Source organism: Panulirus ornatus, chromosome 22 (assembly GCF_036320965.1).
Source record: "Panulirus ornatus isolate Po-2019 chromosome 22, ASM3632096v1, whole genome shotgun sequence".
Taxonomy (NCBI): Eukaryota; Metazoa; Arthropoda; class Malacostraca; order Decapoda; family Palinuridae; genus Panulirus; species Panulirus ornatus.
This window is the reverse complement of record NC_092245.1, coordinates 13,936,888-13,957,764: the sequence shown is the minus strand read 5'-3', so window position 1 is coordinate 13,957,764 and position 20,877 is coordinate 13,936,888. Positions and strand designations below refer to the sequence as shown.

The 20,877-nt window shown below is 42.3% G+C and overlaps 2 long non-coding RNA genes across 2 annotated transcripts in view; one reads left to right on the top strand and one right to left on the bottom strand.

Annotated features, from left to right (window-relative positions):
- LOC139756568 (uncharacterized) overlaps positions 1-20,877 on the bottom strand; it is a 512,804-nt gene that overhangs the window by 455,852 nt on the left and 36,075 nt on the right. The window lies entirely within an intron of this gene.
- Positions 1,921-20,877, top strand: part of LOC139756567 (uncharacterized) — a 118,156-nt gene continuing 99,199 nt past the window's right edge. The window contains exon 1 of the long non-coding RNA XR_011714383.1: positions 1,921-2,129. This is a non-coding gene — a long non-coding RNA (uncharacterized lncRNA). The remainder of the gene's footprint in view (positions 2,130-20,877) is intronic.

Below are 20,877 nucleotides of genomic sequence, written 5' to 3'. Positions count from 1 at the left end.
ATAATAACCAATAATTATGATAACAATAATTATATTGATAACAATAACAATAATAATTCTACAGAATATTCAACTTTTTATTACAATCAATAAACACATTTGAACTTATCAAACACATTAGCACCAGTTACAGACATCGAATGTGAAATTCTCATATAAGTCATAAAAAAATAGTGCAACGTACTTTTTTGTTTCCGCACACAATTGCACTTGACCCTCAGGTATTATTTCTTCCTCAAAACGACACTCAAAGAAATTATGACAATCTCGGCAAACTTAACAACTGTGAAAGAACTATGGTAACTTGTGAATGCTTTTCTCGAAAAAAAATTCCTTCACTCATTTTTTCTTTTTTTTTCGTGTAATATGAGAGTTATTTCGTTAAGTATAGTTTCACTGTAGTCTCCATGTCGTAACGTAGTCTGTCACTCGGGCAAGTTAAACCTTCAATGTACAATATGTTTGATCAAGGAAATACTCCTCTGGAGTATGATCAGTCATTACTCCTCTGAAGTATGATCAGTCATACGAGTCAGGACCAGTGGCTTTAAGGCAAAGGACCACAGGAGGAGGAGGACGAGATGTTATTCTGTGATGGAAGATTGAGAACGAGGTTGAGGCAGAGTGTGGGGAGGTTAGATGGGAGTTGAGGAGGAGGGGTTGAAGGAAAGCTAAGGATGGAGGAATGCTTGAAATGGGGTCGAGGTTGGTTGGATGGGGAGGTCGAAGAGAGGAAGTCGAAAGGTGATTGAGGCTGAGTTTCGAGAGGGGAGGTTGGGTCGAGATTGAGAGGGAGGTTACAGAAACTGAAGAGAAGGATGGGGAGAAGGTTACAGGGAGGTTAAGAGGAAGGGTCATGTAGAGGGTGAGGTTGTAGGAAGAGGCTAAAGAAGGAGACAGACAGCAAGGGGACGACGAGTGGTGACGGACAACAGAGGGAGGGGAAAAAAGGCAAATAATGTTTTCTGGAAAAAAAAATAAAAGAATCATTGCCCCACAATAAGATGAACTGTTTAACAGCATGCGTTTAATATTCTACGGCCATACATATCACAAATCTTATCCCATATGTGAAAAATCTCCAAAATACATATCACAAATCTTATCCTATTTGTGAAAAATCTCCTAAATATCCCCATAAATCTTTCTTTTTCAATATTCTGTCAATAAAACAATTTGTAAAACGGTTTTTATTCTTGTGAGGTCAGACGGTGATTAAAGCTGTAAGCGTAGGATTGGGATTAGGTGCCGTAAACTCGCTGGGATTGGGAGAACGAGTGTCTTCCAATAACGGACTTTTAAGAAAAAAAAATACATGGGATAGAAATCTGGCTATGGTACCGAGAGAGAGAGAGAGAGAGAGAGAGAGAGAGAGAGAGAGAGAGAGAGAGAGAGAGAGAGAGAGAGAGCTAACGGCCCTACTGTGGCTTTTCTTTTCATCATTTCTTCTCTTCCCTTTTTCTACCAACGGGAAGATGGAGGGAACATTACTGGCACGTCAGTTCGGTTACCTGCTTCTCAAGACATGAAGGAAGGGAAAAAAAAAAAATATTTATGGCCTTAACCACCTTTCCCTGAACTCTTTTTTTTATGAATATTCAAATTTATTTGCATACACCGCGCCAGCATCTACACCTTGCTTAGAAATATAGCTTCTCTCGCATCTTTAAGCAATGCACGTCCTGAAAAACATCCCTGTATCATTTCACCGTCGAGAAACCTACGAGAAAAATGTATGTTACAACGTACATATCCGTGTCGTCTCACGGTACCATGCAAATTAGGGCCACAGCGGGCCGTGCGAATTACTCCAAGCCTATGGACGGGGGGTAGGAAAAAAAATATGGGTTTTATGATATTGTAGGCCTCTAAGAAGAGCATATCCCAAGCTTGGGTTAGTCTGTTCAGAGCCTTGTGGAAACCAGCCAGCGTGTGTGTGCCGGAGGGAGGGAGGGAGGGTGTCAAAAGGAAAAATCGGTGCGCTACGCGCATCAATTTTATGCAAATTTTATACCCTTTCGGGCAACGCGAGACGTCTTACAATCAAGATTAACGAAAGGAGGAACCAACCGCCCACCATCTCCTCTTCTTCCCCCCTCCTCCCCCTCATCGACTCCATATAGTCTGTGGTATGTGTTCAACGCCCCGCGCGGAACAGCTGTTTCTTTTACGAGAAATTTGACGGTAAGGTATACACGAGACTTGGAAGTCTCCACCAGACTGGCTTTGCCCGAGACCGTTCTCGACCTGCTGTCGGCCGAAGGACGTCTCCCCCCCGCCAGCGTCGGCGTGGCGACCAGGATCACATCTTCCATACATGCTAATATTCCGTTTTCATTAGAGATTTGTTTAGATTAGTTTTTTTTTTTTTCAAATACTGCATCCCTTACACCGTTCAAGATGTGATTCTGAATACAATTCTAATTGTTTGTTGCAACCAGATTAAATTTCCCGTATATATTATTTATCTAATTTTAATTTCTGATCCCGTATACATTAATATTTATTTTGTCTAAATTTCTGATATGAAATCTAATGTATTTAGATATGAGTGAGAATTAAACTTCTTTATTTCCAGCGCCCAGGTTATATTTTCCACCCAAGCTGTTTCTTTTGAATGGACGAGTTTGGTCAAGTTTTTAATGTTGAATTTACTGCATCAAGAACAATAATCAGATTTTGTTGCTTGTTAGCAACCAAACTGGATTTTCCAGATATGTCAGCATTTTCGTTTTAATGTTTGCTTCAATTTTTCTTAAAAGTTCTTTTTACTGAATCTCATTTCAATTTTCATTTACTGAATATCAGGTAAGATTCGAAATTAGAATTCTTTTCCACGTGGTAACTATAAGACAGTTCTCATCCATTTCAAACAAACCTTTTTCATAAGTGATTAAGTTTTCACTGTTGGATTTACGATACACATTATTATCAAAATTGTTTTAATGGCATTATGAAACGAAAAAAACGCTTTAATACTTACATAACAATTATATTATCCTAATTACATATATGAAAGCAAATGAAAATTCTTATTTGAATTGTCTAAATAATCTTTTTAAATTAAATTATTCTTTTACATAATATTCCAGTTCTGGACTGAGTGGATTAAGACGTCAGAATATTTCCAACCAATTAACATATTCTTACCACAGGAATCAACCTAAAAACTGTGGTAAAAGCTAATTTGCAAATAAATGGAAGATATCAAGACATATGCATCTTTATGGAACATTTTATACATCTGATATATATATATATATATATATATATATATATATATATATATATATATATATATATATATATATATATATATATATATATATATTTGGCTCTATTTAACCATTTCCTAATGCAGGAATCATTTATAGATTTCTTACTTAGCATCATAAATGTGGTCCAGTCATTACAAACATTCAAGAAAAAAAAATATTACGTTTAATTAAGACTAGATAATTGTAGCGTTCGTTAATTTCGAGGCAGAACTATGAATGAGGAGGTAAACACTCCATTCCCGGCTAAGTCTCACAAACAGAGGAGCACAAGCCCCGCAACTCGAATCATGTGTGTCATCAGTCAAGGGCAGATCTCGACCCAACTGCCCAGATGATAATAAAACACTTTAGCACAGTTTTCATGACTTAAAGAGTTACTTTATGGCAGTTTCATTGCAGGGTTATGGTGATTCCGATGTTCTTCGTGATATATGCCTCATATTCGTTGATTTTATTTCCTATTTGAACCCACTTTGCCCTCGTAGCTATTGACTCTTGTGGTCTACTGACCGCCTATTTACTTAAAGGTCTTTTACGTAACTGCATAGAGTTGTGTAACGAGGTGCCAGACATTATTCTTACGGTTTTCCTCTCGCGTTTTACGAGCGATTCGCTTTATTTTAGGATCTTGCACGTTGGCAGGAAGTCGTCCGCAAACCCAAGCTGTCATTCCGGTTTTTATTAAATCCTTTGTTTATCTTTACATCCTTAACGGCAGATATGTTATTTTCTTCTTCACTTCTTTTTTTTCCCCCATTTCCTTCTATTAGTGTCTCGTGCTCGTGCTGCCATTTCTCCCTTCCGCGTATACATAAGAACCATTCATGGCAGGTGAATGTGAGGTCTTCACCACCCCTCCCCACCTTCCAAGATGATTTCATAGCAAACACCTATTTCCCGTTTTCTCCTACCCTGAATCTTCAGCGAGTGAGGTGCGCTGCGGAACACTGGATGCTTCCTTTATTCTCTATGTAACAGCTCTTCCTTCTAAAAACATCCCCCCTCCCCATCACATTGGACTGTGTTATATCACAGGTACGTTGTGCTTCCAAGGGCCAAAGCACATACAGCTCTTCCCTTCACAGTCTATTTTCACTTCCACTGCGAATGAAATGTTCATAACTAAATTCCAACCCTTGTCTATCGCTGCTCTTTGTTTTCTTTACGTTCTTAATTCCTTATCATGTTAACTACAATAACTGATATTCTTCTTGACAGAATGAACCACTAGAAATCAATATACTTGGTATAGACACCATTTGTACTATAATCAGAGTCTTATACAAGTATCTTAATGGGTTCTATAAGGGTGAATACACTTTGATGAGATTTGCCACATAATTCCCTTGATATGGCCAACTTGGCATGATAAAAATGGTCATCATAACTACAGAAATACCTGAAGCTGTCATGATATACTTATCTAAAGAACAAGATTCTTTCTCACATTATAGAATATAATTGATAAAATTGTTTCGTTTTTTTTTTCCAATCTATCGCAAGTGAAGCACTGTGTCTCAGTCACTATGTCTGGTCTTGCGACAGCTTGGAAAAGCAGGATAACATTTATATCTCTATTTTCAATGTCTAAAGGAATATCTTCTCTTACAAATCTTTGATGTCTAGAGGAATCTTTTGTTAAACTAATATTCTTGATGCCCAAAAGACTCATTTGTTTCAATCAAGAAGTATATCACCATCGTTTGAGGTGTTTGTGTACTTGTAAGCTGGATGGAGATAAAGCTACGAATATCCAAAATCCTCAAAGAACCAACGAATCAGGAGGGATGAATAACAGACTGTGGGATGAATCTCGGGGAGCTGAAGACACTAAGAGGGTTCTCTGGGGAGGGCGCATCTTTAGGCGTGCGGTGAGCAAGAAAAAGCTGAGGGGGGAAAACAGATGAATAATAGAACAGGAAGGTAACAGAGCCCACGTCTCTATCTACCTGCTTCTCTAGCCAATCAGTTCAGGTTATCTTAATAAAGTATAGACACAAAGAGAAAATTCAGAAATGTCTAAATACTTCGATTTACAAGAATTTACGTTAAATCCGTTGGGTTAGAATAAGACTTTACGTTATATCTCTCAAACCTGCAATGCACGCATGGTATATGATGTGAACTATTTCCACAAGGCACCTCCAGAATCGAACCCGGGTACTCAAGTGTTACATTTACGAAGAAAAGAAATCATTCAATGCTTGCGTATGACCCAATAAAGGAGACCAATTCACTATAAGATTAAGAATAATCTAAATGACTCAGACACTTATATTGTTTGCACAAGTACACACACACACATACACATGAAACATCTTCATGACCTCAATTTCACAGCCATAACACAAGCCACCCTCGCCTGTAAACGGAAGGGGTAGAAAAAAACTGAGGGGGAGGAGGTAGAGGTGAACTAGAGTGAGGCCAATATTCAGAAACGAACGTAAATGGCCATCAATACAAGAACCTCTCCTCTTCTTTTTCCCTCCCCCTTACTCAGCGACCCCTGGCGAATAACAGGCAAACCCAGAATGTAATTTCGAGTCCGGATGATTCATCCTACATTCCCTTGTAAATGCATACGCTCGGCTACACCTGCCGCCCCCCAAAACAGGGCTATTTAATTTTTTTTTTTTTTTTTTTTGAGAGAGAGTGATCGTATTTCCAAGAGTAGATATGGATTTTTTACTTCTTTTTTTTGGGTGGGGGGACGGGTGGAGTTGGGATTCCATTCAACCCCCTGTTTTTGGAATCCTAATATATATATAGGAGGGAAAGCCGCGTTTTGGGGGGAAACTCTCTTGCCTGCCCGGTCATCAGTTTAGCATAGGAATAGCTGTACACACACACACACACACAGGATGGGAACGGGGAGGGGAGGCTGGATTTTGGCCAAAAGCAAACTGTTCGACCCAGAATAAAAGGGCATGGCAGAAACGTACGTGTGTGCGTAACTTCAATTTTTTTGGAGGGGTGAGGGGGTGTTTCCGATTGTATCAATTGATGACCAATAGAGGCAGAAGTCTACTGCCCAACATATGTTGATGGATCTATACATTTACCCAGCTATCTGTCTAGAAGTCTACTACCCAACATATGTTGATAGATCTATACATTTACCCATTTATCTGTCATTCTATCTGTCTAGAAGTCTACTACCCAACTTATGTTGATGGATCTATACATTTACCCATCTATCTGTCATTCTGTCTGCCTATCTGTCTATATCCAACGATGTCTTTCAAAGAGGGCTGGTATACTACCATGATACAACCGAATACGCACTAAATGTTAACGTAATCAGAAAAAGCAATCTTTACACTCACACATTCCAAGTGGTGAGAACAAGTTTGGCCTGTTAAACCCCCCCCAAGTAAATAGACGGCTGTGTGTATGTAACTGGCGAGAATCGAGAGTGTCAAACATATTTCAAGGCAGACAAAAGATGATGATGAGGAGGAGGAGGAAAAGGAGGAGGAAGAATATCCAAATAGAATTAATCATACAATGGCTTTTGAGACCAGGAGACTCTCCCTGAAGCAATCCTTCTTTTTTTTTCCCCCTTCCTACTGCATCTCTGAAGAAACCAGGAGCTGGACTGGTTTCTTATAAATAGCTTTTAAAATCTTGATTGAAAAGAAAAGAGGATAACAACAAGTGATGCAGAGGAGAAGGAAAAAAAAAAGTCGAATAAAAGAACGTTTAATCTCAGCCAAACACACGATCCACGAGGGCTTCCAGCCCTGTCGGACTCTCTCTCTCTCTCTCTCTCTCTCTCTCTCTCTCTCTCTCTCTCTCTCTGCTGGTCCAGGCCATCGCAACACTCGGCCACTCAGATTCAGGCTCGACAAAAACCAGTTCAACGAGACATTCAGAACCAAGAATTCAGTTCATTCACACCCGCACGGGTCGAGCAGGTTGCTGTACTTTGATCAATATCAACTAAAATACACCTTACATATATATATATATATATATATATATATATATATATATATATATATATATATATATATATATATATATATATATATATATATTTTTGACCATTTCAGTACTTCTGAACTTATCTTCTTCAGCCTGAAATACTGAACTGTATGGGTTAAAAGGTTAAAATGTCAAGTGATCTTACGTTTTTACGATGCTATGGCAATGTTACCAAAAGACGTCGGATTAGTATCAATAACAGTAATACAAGAAGTACTCAATGGTGCTGTTGTATAATTTGATTGCATAAGGTTAAACACTTTCTGGTGTCTATTATCTATCTCATTATCGTTATCATCATTAGTTTTTATCATTATTTCATTACCTTCAACATGATATATATATATATATATATATATATAACCTTATGCATTACGAAGAAAGAAAGACATCTACAAGTACTATGCTCCATCTTCATTAATATTCACCCTCATTACGAAATCTACCTAAACACACACACACACACACACACACACACACACACACACACACACACACGAGTTTCGACCAGCCAGGGAGTCCTGACCACCGCCGATATTTTCCCGACCTTATGTGGCACGCTGCACATTCTGGGGAAATTATGATACAGGTGAAATTCGGATGCCGGAGGAATGAGGGGGGGGGGATAGGGTAACTGGGTGGTGGTGGTAGTGGTGGTTTTGGGGGGGGCGGGGAGAGGTTGCTGAATGGGCTATTCCTTCTTCCAGTACACGGCAGGTCCGAAGAAGCCCCTCGTGATTAAGTTATAAAGATATACAAGAGGTGGTCGGCAGAGAGAGAGAGAGAGAGAGAGAGAGAGAGAGAGAGAGAGAGAGAGAGAGAGAGAGGTTCCCCCTTCCCCTATAATTAAAAGCCATTTTACCTGGCGTCTCTTAAAAGTAACTCCTCGTCAAGAGGTTTGTAAATGGAAATGTAATGGCCAAAGGCTATTGCTCTTTTTTTCCCGGTGTTTGAGGAAAGGCATTTTCTCCTCTCTTGCGATACATGTTTAAAATTTTCTGAGAAAAACTCAAAAGCAATTTTACATTCATATGAGGAATGGTTACAACCATTTGTACGCCAAGACGTGTATAACCAACTGCTTATTATGCCTTTACAAAATAGTCGTGAAGTTAAGCAATAATCTTCATATCTTTTTCAATTAAGTATAAACTCAAAAGTAGTAGGATGCCATATCTCTTAAATGCAAAATGACCAAAGCAGCTTTAAGACCTTCATATTTCTACATTTTCGCGTTTAAAAATCTAACAAATTAAAAAAAAGAATCTAAATTTTACGTTGTGCTGCCACAACCGGGTATCACAACCCTGAGATAAGTAATTCATCAACATCACACTACATCCTTCTTGGATTTACCCTCTTTGTCTTTACCTTCTCATTCCCACCAGTTTCCCTATCAAAATGTTTCAGGTATATTCAAGATTTTCTTATGTTCTTTGGCACAGAACACACACCATAATTTGTCATGGCCCAGAAGGATTTCCACTGCTTAGCTCGGGCCCCCAGAACACACTCCACTAAATCTTGGCCCAGAACACACACTTCACTAAACTTGGCACTTTGTCTCGGTCCCCTTGTACGTCGATGCAATCCCCATCATTCCACACACACACACACACACACACACACACACACACACACACACACACACACAATACTGTCCCTCAAGTTCTGTGCAAAATGCATTAAACGTCAACTGCACAAGACGAAACAAAAAGAAAAAAAAGATGAATCAATATCTTGACACTTGGATGCACCTGTCTCTCGCCCCCCCTCCTCCTCCTCCTCCCACTATCCCCCATCTCCCCTCTTCCCACTCCCCCATCCCTACTCACCAGCGCCACATTCCCAACTGAAGAAGAAGAGAGGGAAAAAAAATGTCGCAGGACAGCGACCTCTAACGAAAAACTTCCCCTGGAGAGAGAGAGAGAGAAAAAAAAAAGAACAAGTTAACATTCTGTCGCGTCCCTCCAACACCGAAGCCTCTCTCTCTCTCTCTCTCTCTCTCTCTCTCTCTCTCTCTCTCTCTCTCTCTCTCTCTCTCTCTCTCTGCGTTATCACCTTGTTCTTCGAGTCTCACTCCTCCTCCTCCTCCTCCTCCCCCCTTTTTTTTTTTCATATAGCCACGTCTCTCCTTCCCATCTTCAGTTTCACCTCTTCATCCATTTCTCTTCTCCTCCACCCGAAAACATTACGTCAGTCACCTCCTTTCCCCTCCCTCCCTCCCTCCCTCCCCTTCTCTCCATCCATCCTCTCTCTCTCTCCACCCTAACCACCCTCCCTCCCTCGGCATATTCACACATTCCACCCAGAATACAAATGAGTCGCATTTGTATCCGGAGGAGCCGATATCCGAACTGGGGAGGGTGTGCAATCGGCTGGTGGTGGTGGCAGGCTGGGTGGCGGCAGGGAGAGGCAAAAAGAAAAAAAAAATGTTTGGATTAAAGATAGGTTGGCGTCATCCTCCACCCACCCCTCTCCCCCAATCTCGTCCGACAGTGCTGTGTGTGTGTGTGTGTGTGTGTGTGTGTGTGTGTGTGTGTGTGTGTGTTTAGGTGTGGGTGTCCGTCTTTCAACATGACACTTGATAAGACACTGTCGAGTGTGTTTACGTTCGTATTGAGCGAGAGAGAGAGGGAGAGAGAGAGAGAGAGAGAGAGAGAGAGAGAGAGAGAGAGAGAGAGAGAGAGAGAGAGAGAGAGAGAGAGACTGATACGAGTCGTGTCCTCTGCAAATATTAACTTGTCGAGTCGTCCTCGGGGGGCCACACTCTCTCCCAAGTCATCGACTCTGTCCCTCCCAAGTGGCTGGATTCACCCCAGGCGGACAGATTCTCCCCAGGGGTCAGATTCTCCCCAGTGGTCAGATTCTCCCCAGTGGTCAGATTCACCCCAGTGGTCAGATTCACCCCAGTGGTCAGATTCACCCTACTCCCAAGTGGCCAAAAGTTCATCTACCCTTCCTTCAACCCTCGTCTTCATCATATCCCCAGTGGATAGTCCCACTGTCTCCTGGTGACCAGGGATCTCTCGCTCCCTCAATCCCGTGTCTGCATCCTTCACTATCCCCTGGAACCCTGTGCATCAAGCCTTGGCTACCTATACTGGCCGGATCTCCCGTCAAAACCTTTTATCATAAATTAAGTCAATTTGATAAATCTACTCGAATAGATGTCATTCGCCACTTTTTTTTTTCTTTGAAGTCTTGTACGAAAATTAAACTTTACACGATCGTACGAAAATGAAACTTTACACAATCGTACTAAAATGAACTTCACACAATCGTACTAAAATGAACTTTTCACTGTCGTACTAAAATGAACTTCACACAATCGTACTAAAATGAACTTTACACTATCGTACGAAAATGAAACTTTATCGCTTCCTGATCTCTATCAATTCCTTTTCATTTCTTCCTCGACGGCAACTGGATCAATAAGTCGGCGAAAACATGTCGCCAAACATGTTCGATGACGTAAAATCACCGGCGTGGAATTTCTTACACCCGCTTAGTGCAAATTACTCTACGATGCTCCTTTCTCCTTAAAGAATGTAGAACGCCGAGGAAAAAGAAAGAAAAAAAAAGGGGCTGGTATTCTGAAACAGCAAGTTGAAACCACCTTCGGCATTCTTGTCCAAATTTTTGGACCTCTGGCTGTCAGGTGGATCTTCAAATAAACAAGACGAAGAATCCGTTTAGAATATATTTTCCCTCGTCCGCTCCCAATCCAATCCTCAGCCACAACGCCCAAAACCCCACGCCACTCCATACCACACCACCACACAAAACCACTACAGGCCCTTTCTCTCACTGAGGTAGAAGGCGCCCATGCCAAGAGAACGTTTGACCCGGACGAAACCTAGTAAAAAAAAAAAAAATAAGGCATCTGACGAACTCTAATAAATTCACAGGTACTGTGGGACTTCTATCCCTTAATGCTCTTGAATTCTTCGAGAATATGTTTCTTTTTGTTTTTTGTTTTTTTCTCCCCCTTCCCGAATACAAAACGGCAAGGCAAGAAGTTCATGAATAAGTAAAGAAAAAGAAACTATATATGTACACTGCGGTCAGGTCACATTGATGTGCGTATATATATATATATATATATATATATATATATATATATATATATATATATATATATATATATATATATATAGGTGTTACCGGGCTACGCCTGCAAGAGGTCACAAGGGGACCGAGAAAGTATTTTCGTCGAAGTTGTACCACTGTTAATGAACAGAAAGGAATAGAGTAAAATGTCTTCTCGTTCCCCTGCTCCTGCCTGGAGTGCAATTATCATAATCTACATTTCAGAAGTTTATCTCGTATAAAATTCATCAGAATCACTTCACCTATTCATTTATTTATTTTTCTAACTTCTTATATTTTCTGCTGAAATGCGTAATCCAAAAGGGGTAATACTCAAAGGTATAAAAAGGAATTCAAACAGCAACAGACAGACCACTGGGTCCCTTCGAGGCTGTTTGTGATGGTGAATGAGATATGAAACTCGCAGATTAGTGGGGTAGGAGGACCATCCAGGGAGTAACAGTGACTCAAATGCAATCTGTGCAAGAATAGAAAACAAAAATTACAAAACAGACCGAAAAAGCAAACGTAGGCGATATCTTTTGAAATCCGGAGGTTAAGAAAGAGAAGGAATCGGTGAAAGGATGAAAACGAGAGACTTACGAAAGATAACAAGGAAGAAGGGCGAAAAGGAAAGGGAAGGGACACATGGAGATCACCAAAGCATTAAGGGCGAAGCGCTGGTGGAAATGGACACGAACTTCAAGCATTATCAGCCGGGACGGCGAAGACCGACGGGGGGCGACAGACAATGGCACGGGGTGTGTGGAGAGGGTTGCAAGATGAGGCGGGCGGGAGGAGGGTGAAGGGAGGAATGAGGCCAGGATAGCATAAATGCGAGATAACGAGATTGGATAGCTGGCTAGATTGGATGCCTCGAAGAAGAGCTTTTGCCAAAGAAGACAGGTTCTGCCGGGGAGGACGTTCGGGGTCGACGTAGGATAACCAGCTTCGATAATACAGTTATCAGTTATGGGTACTAGATGACGCATCACGTGCGGGGTCAAGAGGAATAGCACTGGCTCGACAACGAGACGAGATAGGGCAGGGACAGCTCATCTGGATAGAACGGGATAGCTGGTTCGGATGCCCTTTCGAACAGTGACCAGAACCGGTACATTAGTTTCACGCTGAATAATGACTGGAGAGAGTGTACATTACGCGTTAAAGGTGTCAAAGATTTACCTTTCTCGCATGATAACCAAACTGGGTGTTATATACGAGATAGCATGATTGGGAACTGTTGGTCCAGAAACTCTGACTGGGAGTTAAAAGCAAATTAATGCGCCACTTTGTTCAACATGATCAAACTGGTGGTTAGGTTTAGGATAGCTTATCTTCAAGATAACCAAATTGAATATCATGGGCAAGATAACATGACTGTGCTTACCTCTGTGCATGATAAACGAGATCGGTGCTGTGTGCGAGATAACAGTCTAATAAGAGATGCTTGATCTTCTCTAATTAGCATGATAGCTCGTATCAATATCATGATCATAATGATAAAACAGACAACAATCACGTTAATCAGGAGGAAATGATTGACTTAATGAAGGATAATCTAGTCTATTTTACATCATGATTCCATGGTAGTAATTTTGAAATTAAGAAATGAAAATACAAGTGGCCTGGCCTTCTATCATAGGTCAAACGTCCAATTTGGACTCACCAAACCAAAGGCGTGAAGGTCGATGGTTAGGGCAATCAGGGGAGATGGTTAGTGAGGGGGCAATCAGAGTATACAGCAGGTGGGGCCAATCAGTGGAGATGGTAAGTGGGTTCAATCAGGAGGAGGGGTGGCACGTGGATCCAATCAGGGGATAGTGGCAGGAACGATTGGTTAGAGGAGTGGAAAGCACAGGAGGATAATAAAGGAGGAGAAAGTATGGACAGGGATTAGTACTATGACGAACACAGAGGAAAAAAGTGAAAAGGGGGAATGGTAAACGAGAACAAAACACCACAGAGGAGAGAGACAAAAAAATATGGGAAAAACAGTAAAAGGTAATACGGAGGGGGAATGCACGCTTCAGAGAAATGAAACGATCGAGATATCTTTTGCAGCATTTCTCTAGGAGATAACGTAAAGAGACGGAGCAAAAGAAGGGAGACAAAAGATAAATCTGTAGACGACTTCAAACCAGGGAGGGTCAAGAGCTGCCTGAAGGAGAACTTGGAAATGATGGGTTGGATGGGGGAGGAAGGAAGAACGCATACGCACACGAATGTGCGATGATACGGAGAGAGTGTGTGGGACAGACTCACAACTGAACACCACCAAGGGAAAGTAAGGGAAAAGAAAAAACATTTTCAGCAATATGTGACAACAGAGAAGAGGCTGCAAGGGGAGAGGGAGAGGGAGCAGAGGGATCCAGAACGAGGGTGTGGGAGGGAGATGAGGGGAGGGGGGGGGAGATGGTAGACGCATTAGGCCGTAGCCTGGAAATTTCTAAAGAAAAAAAAAAAAGGTTTCGAGGCACTGTCGCTGGAGCGGAATGAATCGGAGAAAAAAAATTTGCCAGTTTCCATCAGTCACCCCCCCCCCCCCCCCACATCCCTCCAACATTTTTTGGAAGTCAGCCTCAGGTCTTCCCAGCAAAATTACTCTCCCTTTCCTGCGTGGTCTGGAGCGGAGAATAGAAAATGGGAGTGCTGGAAGAAAGGCAGTGCTGGAAGAAGGGATGCGCCGGAAGGATGGAAGCCCTTTTGGAAGAATAGGTGTGCTATTAAGGATAGCAACTGTGGAACATGGTATTTCTGAAAAAAAAAAAGGGGGGGGCCTCACCAAAGGTAAAATGGCATCGCAAGGGGAAAGGGGGGTGTAATTGGCAGAGTCTAAAATCCAAGAGAAGATGAATGAGAGAGCTGGAGAGATGTGATTACAGGAAAGAAGAGTTAGCTGGATCTGTAAGAGGGATGAGACGGTATCAGGTCTGGAAAGCCGAGAGTCCTGAAAGAATGGCAGTGTCGGGAGGACAGGAATGAACAAAGATGATACCTGACATGCTAATGGGATTATACGAAAGATGAGGAATGTTCAGATGATGAGGGAGATGCCAAGAAATCTTTAGTAAGGATTCGTGTTATGAATAGATGGAACAAATAATTTAAAAAGTGAGGAGGGTTGAATACATGGCTGGAGAGTTGGTGGTGCTGGAGTAACGAGGATGCTGGAAGGACACACAAATGCTGAGGAGGGGGAGAGAGAGAGAGAGTCCTAGAAATACTTCAATCCTGGAAGTATGGAAGTTGTCCCATGGATAAGAGCGTAAGAATAAAGCCAGGGCTGGAAGGATCGCTGCAGAGATGGGAGGGCTGGAAGGGGAGCAACAATCTTAGAAAAAGATTGTGGCGGAGAAATGAGGGAGCTGGAAAGACTGGAGTCTGGAAACACAGAGAATGTGGGTGAGGTCTCGGGGCGTCTCGAGCAGCGAGGGTGAGGGAACGAGAGACCATGGAACAGAATAACAAGCGAGGGGACGTTTGAAGAGTCCCTGGATTCACGGCCTGGAAGATATGACTTGGGAGAAGGGGGAGGGAGCTCCTTCGTGACGAATGAAAGTGAAGTGTGAGTAAATGAAGCCGAAAGAACATGAAATATGGAGAGAAAAAAAAATTGAATTACAAGATTATTCACACTTTTTTATGCCATCTTCACTGTAAAGTGAAAATTGAAGTATTTTTCCAATATCAATCGAAAACTCTAAACACATATATACACCGAAATACCATTGATCTTAGTTACTACTCAGAAATGAGTGTATATATATATATATATATATATATATATATATATATATATATATATATATATATATATATATATATATATATACAAAAGAGAAAAAACCAAAGAGTTCTCATAGCCAACGAAAAGGGGTAAAAAGATTTCGTGAAAAGAAAGACGTTTGGAGAACGTCCGGAGAAAGGGGGGAGGGGGGGTGAAATGGGGCGCTTTCGGCCGTTTCCCGAAAACACGAAGAATATCCAACGGAGAAGAATGGACGGCATTTTTTTTTCTTGTTGTCGGAAAAAGGGGGGTGGGTTTCCACCTCCCTCCCTCCAAAGAGTAAAAGACTGTCATTGTAAAGAATCTCCGAATACACTGACGAAGGGAACGAAGTCGAGAGATGAACTTCAAGAAAAGAAAATGTGATGGGGGTGGGTGGGTGGTTGTACTCCTTACCGAATAAAATCAGAGGAAAAAGAAAAAAGGGCGCCATTTAATCGAAGAATAAGGCAAAGACTCAAACAACTCTCGGGGAAAAAAAGAAAGAAAGTAAATCTTGCAACCCTTCCTCCTCTTCTGTGGTCTCGGAGAGCCAAAAAAAAAAAAAAAGAGGAAAAAGAGAAAATTCTAGAGTTTTTCTGCTGGCGAGGGAAAATAAATACGAGAGAGAGAGAGTCTCCTTCTTCTCCCCCCCCCCCCCACCTCTCCCCCTGGACACGAGCAACGAGTCTCGTCCTGGCAGGCTAGGCTCGCTGGCTTCTAGATTCAGACTCGCCAAGTCATATATTCCTCAAATATATTATGATTGGCTGAGTATAAGGCGCGCCGGAGTACACACGAAGTGCATGGAATAAATAAAGACAACGAGGGGAGTGAGGGGAGGGAGGGAGGCCCACCCCTCGTCATGACATTTAAGGGGGAGGAGGGGAAGGGAGGATTCCCCCATCCCCTCCTCCCCTCTGTTAAAAGCCTCCATGACCACAAGGGCTGCAGGAGAAATGATGATTGCGGGAATCCATACGAGCCTACAATATCTATGGACCTTACGTTACCCACACGAAAGATGGTGTAGTTTCCCCCCTTCCCCCCATTCCCCCCCCCCACTCTTTCTGATGGTAATTCTGGTGGTTAAAAAAAAAAATTGAAGTTCTTTATAATATTTCCTCGGCGTTAGTTATCTTTTTTTTTTCCTCGGTGTCACTGTGTGTGTGTGTGTGTGTGTGTGTGTGTGTGTGTGTGTGTGTGTGTGTTAATCTTTTTCAAACGTCACAATTCGATTATGGGAGTATCATATAATGCGATCGTCAAGAGCTTTAGTATATAGAGGGCTTTGGGCTTCTACGTGTGCTATGAGTGAGAAATGTTTATATATATATATATATATATATATATATATATATATATATATATATATATATATATATATATATTCATTTCCCTATATCATAGATTTTCGTATAAGCAGCAGCAGCAGAGAGGAGGGACCCCTCCTTCCCTTCTCCCTTGTGGATGATGACGTGGGTGTCTTCTGGGAGGATTAGCCAATCCACAGCCGACTCCAGAACCAATCATCTTGATGAAAACTTGAAAACGGCGCACGTACGCAGTATCAATACATTGCCCGAGAGAACATGGTGGGAAAGAGAGAATGGAGGAAGGAGAGAGAGAGAGAGAGAGAGAGAGAGAGAGAGAGAGAGAGAGAGAGAGAGAGAGAGAGAGAGAGAGACAGAGACAGAGACTAGTCGAATAAGTTCAAATAATCATGGAAAATAATAATCCTCAAAATCCTCATCATTTTTTCCCCCTTAATTCCCATTGCCCCCCTCCTCCTTTAAATTTCGAGATACATCAAAGACTTTCTTTTTTTTCCTCCTTTTTTTTCCCCGAGTCATATCCGCAGCAGCAGCAGTGTTGGCCGAGGGTTGTAACCAAACAATGAACGTAACAAAGGGGATATATATATATCCTCCCCCACCCCCTTTCTCCCCATTCTCCCCACATCCTGACGGCACCACTAAAAAAAATAATATATATATATATATATATATATATATATATATATATATATATATATATATATATATATATATATATATATATACATATATATATATATATATATATATATATATATATATATATATATATATATATATATATATATTTTTTTTTTTTTTTTCATACTATTCGCCATTTCCCGCGATAGCGAGGTAGCGTTAAGAACAGAGGACTGGGCCTTTGAGGGAATATCCTCACCTGGCCCTCTTCTCTGTTCCTTCTTTTGGAAAATTAAAAAAAAAATAAAACGAGAGGGGAGGATTTCCAGACCCCCGCTCCCTTCCCTTTTAGTCGCCTTCTACGACACGCAGGGAATACGTGGGAAGTATTCTTTCTCCCCTATCCCCAGGGAAAATATATATATATATATATTTCATTTGCTCCTTTTTTCTCTATCTCCCCAACGACACAGAGAGAGAGAGAGAAAAAGAGAGAGAGAGAAAGAACGAGAGAGAGAGAGAGAGAGAGAGAGAGAGAGAGAGAGAGAGAGAGAGAGAGAGAGAGAGAGAGAGACGAAAGAGATCTTGCGGGTTTATCGCTACAGCAACAAATATGTGTTGGTGTATAAAAAAACATTACTCGCTCTCATTTCTTATTACTGTAATACTGTGAGGTGTGTGTGTGTGTGTGTGTGTGTGTGTGTGTGTGTGTGTGTGTGTGTGTGTGTGTGTGTGTACTGGGATGGCAGGAACGGAGTGGGACAGTTAATGCCGCTCTGACACGGGAACCACTTGCATTAACTGGTTCCATTCCACAGAGAGAGAGAGAGAGAGAGAGAGAGAGAGAGAGAGAGAGAGAGAGAGAGAGAGAGAGAGAGAGAGAGAGAGAGAGAGAGAGAGAGAGAGAGACGGGAGAGGGAGGGGGGCGGTGGGTGGAGAAAGTAATCAACAAATGCGTGAAAGTAAAGTGAAGCAGAACGATATCAAATTACATTTACGATAAGAGCCACCGAGGCGACGAGGTGCTAATGTAATTAGTGCCAGACGTTTTGTGGGGGGTGGGTGAGTCTCTCTCTCCCTCTCTCTCCCTCTCTCTCTCTCTCTCTCTCTCTCTCTCTCTCTCTCTCTCTCTCTCTGCTGAAAGGAGGTAAAGAGACACCTCGGCCACACTGGCAGAAACGACCCGGCGGCGGCAATTGGACCAACGTTTCTGAAAATACTCTCTCTCTCTCTCTCTCTTTCTCTCTCTCTCTCTCTCTCTCTCTCTCTCTCTTACGCGCGCGTAAGGGGGGGAGGGGTTTGCCGTAAGCCTGTATTATTCATAATTAAGACCCCCCACTAAGGTAGCAGCAGCAGAAGTAAGAACAGCCAGTCATGGTCTGTACCTCAAGACCGTCCATTGTATGGGGTTTCAGGAGGGCAGGTTCGTAAATTCGTAACGTTCGTAAATTCGTAACTCTTGGACCTTCGAAAGGGGTAGGGATGGGGAAGGTGGAGATAGGGGGTGTCATCCACTGTGTAGACATCACCCCCCGCCTACCACCACCACCAACAACCAACCCTCCAACTTCGAAGTTCGACTCGAGCCATTGCTCCTTACGTGGGTGGTCGGGGGAAGGAGGGGGGGAGGAGAAGGAGGAGGAGGAGGAGGAGGAGGAGGAGGAGGAGGAGGAGGAGGAGGATGTGTAGGGGAGTGGGTGGGAGGTGGTCATGTGTGGGGCAGGAGGTTACGGGTGAAGGGAAGGGTCTGGGAGGGAAAAATATTTTTTAAGGGAGGAGTGAAGGGAAAGAGGATGGAGGAGAGCGATGATGGTTCTGTCAGATCCGGGGAGGATAGAAGGAGAAACAGAGAGAGAGAGAGAGAGAGAGAGAGAGAGAGAGAGAGAGAGAGAGAGAGAGAGAGAGAGAGTGGGGGGGAGAGTGGAAAATGGCGTGAAGGAGATGGAGAAAGATGGAGAGATGTGGGGGAAAAGCGTAAAAAAAGTGAATGAAAAAAAGAATAGGAAGAAAGGAAGTAAACAATAGACAGTGTGAACGGAAGCTGAAGAGAATAACCAATAGGCGAAGCAATATTGAGAAGATGAAGACGAGAAATAGAGAGAAAACCTGGCATGGAAAGAGGGCAGAGAGAAGAGACAAGGAGCCAAAGGGATTATGAAATGACCTTTACTGAAACTTTATTATGTTACAGATACCTACCCTAACCTAGTGCCTTAACAAGTACCATATATATATATATATATATATATATATATATATATATATATATATATAATACCTATATACCCGTTTTCCACTTCGTTACTCAAACCCTTAAAGAAGAACTCACACAGAAAAGTATACGTTGCATCTTTCACATCACTTCCCTCACGTCTACAGCCTCCTGACCATAAACAGGAGGGGGTCGATGCAATTATTCAGGACGGGTCACTCTAGAGCCTCCCCTGACCATGGTGCCCAGTAACACACATCACTCACTCCTCATTAACAAGGGGGAGGAGGAGGAGGGCGGCAGGGGGATGGGACTGGGATACGGGATAAGCATCTAATTGCCAAGGCACAGGAGGCGAGGTAGAGGGAGATATATCGCAGGTCTGTCGAGTACTCTTGAAGCTCACAGTGTAAACGCGAACGAATGTGTTTATCTGACGTTCTGACGTTCGAAGTAGTCCTAAACTTTCGAGGGGGGACTGTAATTGTCAATCTGCTTGATGCCAGCTGTACATTTTTGATATTTATGTCCGAAGGTAAAAAAAAAATTAATTAATTGCAATTTTAGAATGAAAGAAATCCAATGTCCCAACCGAAGGGGATATGCTCAAAGGTGCTTGGAGAAATGCAGTGCTGTATTATCCTACAGCACAAGTTTGAGGATATGGGGAGAGGGATAACAAAAGACTCCTCCGTCTCAAGCGTTTTTGATTTGAAGACTGTGTGCGAGTCCTAAAAGAGGAAAATACTTTCCAATTCACGAAGAACTGAACGCTCGTATCAGAACATATACGTGAACCTATGCATGTGTTGGACCGGATCGTCATTACATTCACGAAACGTACTGAAACATAGAAAAAAAACATCAACCGTCTTTTACGAGAGAGAGAGAGAGAGAGAGAGAGAGAGAGAGAGAGAGAGAGAGAGAGAGAGAGAGAGTGTGTCACTGTCAGAACACGACAACCATATCCGTCGTGGCTCCTAAGCCCATGCAGCTCCCCCCACACGCCAAGGACACCAAATCCACCATCGCAAGTTACCCCTGAGAGGGACATACGTCTACCCCCAACCAAACCCCCATCATACCCTCTCTCTCTCTCTCTCTCTCTCTCTCTCTCTCTCTCTCTCTCTCTCTCTCTCTCTCTCTCTCTCTCTCTCTCTCCACCAACATCTTCCTCCCTACTCACTCACCCAGCTCAATTATGCCCATACCACCCACCCACCCACCCACCGCCACCACCCCTATTATTCCGTGCACCAACTCTACCCCACCTCCTCAATCCTGGACCTTCCGCGCCCCCCACCTACCCCTTGTCTCACCTCCTCTTCCTCCTCCTCCTCCTCCACATGATCTCTCCTGAACCCATCTCAACGGCACGTCCGAGTCAATTATCTCTCATCTTCTTCCTATATCATCCGCACTTCTATATCAAAACACTAGCCGTGTATAACCCCATCCGTATCTACCAATAAAAGCATATACCTGTACATGAAAGACTCACTTCAGTGTAAAGATAATGAATGAAACAAAATGAAAAGAAACAAAAAAAAAAAAGAATTGAAGTCATTCCTCCAACTCTTG